Genomic DNA, 1131 nt, shown 5'->3' with positions numbered 1-1131 from the left:
CCAGGCCACCTGGTTGAGGAAACGCAGTTTGCGAGGGGGTAAGAAATCGGAACGTTGCATTAAGCTTGGTGTTAGTTTTTATGCAGAAATTTAAACAACACTGATGTGATGTTATCAACTAAGTCAGCTTCGTGTAGCATGTTTACATCTCAATAAAATCGACTGTTACTTCTATAGAATAGTTAAGTGCATGGTATGGGAATAATAATTTGTCTTGAGGTTCTAATCTCCCCTTACGTCAACTGTCGCATGTGATCTCCAAATACTTGTTGACAATGGCCAGGAAGTTGCCAAGGACCATTAATGCCTGCTGTTGCGACATCATGTTTTACTGTGGTCATAGGGAGACTTGTATACATTTTGATAAATTCTACTATAGGCAATAAATACATTTTGGATACTCCAAGTAAAGTATAACGTGCAGTTATTGTAGTTGTAATTGGTGTTCAAGTCCACTTGCTTACAGGATTCAAAGTGAAGGAAAGCTATAATAACTGTTTACTTCCAGGCAGCAAAAGAACATGGGAGATGCTTTGGGTGAACATGAATGGGCATTTTAAATTATAAAGCGAATTGCACCGGCTTTCTGGCACTATATTTTTGCCTGTATTTTTGATGCCTGCACTTCCTTATTTTTGGTCTCTGAATGATGCTCCTTGTTTGTCAGGCGTCACGAGAACGTGACTCCTGCGGCAACAAGGACGTTCCACGCCCGCCGCCAAGGTCTGTGAGTGGTGGTGCTGGCTAACACTCCCAGGGCTTACTAGCACACATAAATACCCAAGAAAGTGGGTGGGGAAACAGCGCCGCGGTAGCTCAATTGGTAGAGCATCGCACACGAAATGCGAAGGTCGTGGGTTCGGTTCCCACCTGCGGCGAGTTGTTTTTTCATCCACTTTAATTTCCATTAATTTACCGTTTCTTCATTCCATTTATTAAGCACAAGTAATTTCCCCTATGTTGTCCTTGGTGTCAGTGTTTGTTGGCTTCTCATGATATGGCTATGGAAGAGGCATTTTACAGTATGTTTACAAGACTTGAATGTGCCTCATTCAACACCCTTGTGTGCTGCACAAATTTTTCTTTTGTTAGCGAACACCCCGATTTCTTTAAAGTGCTGTTTTCTTGCAA

The 1131-nt window shown here is 42.0% G+C and overlaps 1 non-coding gene across 1 annotated transcript; it reads left to right on the top strand.

Moving 5' to 3' along the window:
• Positions 1-805: 805 nt before the first annotated feature.
• TRNAS-CGA (transfer RNA serine (anticodon CGA)) lies at positions 806-878 on the top strand. The gene has a single exon. It is a non-coding gene; the product is annotated as a tRNA-Ser (tRNA).
• The last annotated feature ends 253 nt before the right edge of the window (positions 879-1131 follow it).

The sequence above is a fragment of the Dermacentor variabilis genome, chromosome 4 (genome assembly GCF_050947875.1).
Source record: "Dermacentor variabilis isolate Ectoservices chromosome 4, ASM5094787v1, whole genome shotgun sequence".
NCBI classification, from domain to species: domain Eukaryota; kingdom Metazoa; phylum Arthropoda; class Arachnida; order Ixodida; family Ixodidae; genus Dermacentor; species Dermacentor variabilis.
The sequence above is the reverse complement of the archived record's forward strand: the minus strand, read 5'-3'. Positions and strand labels throughout refer to the sequence as shown.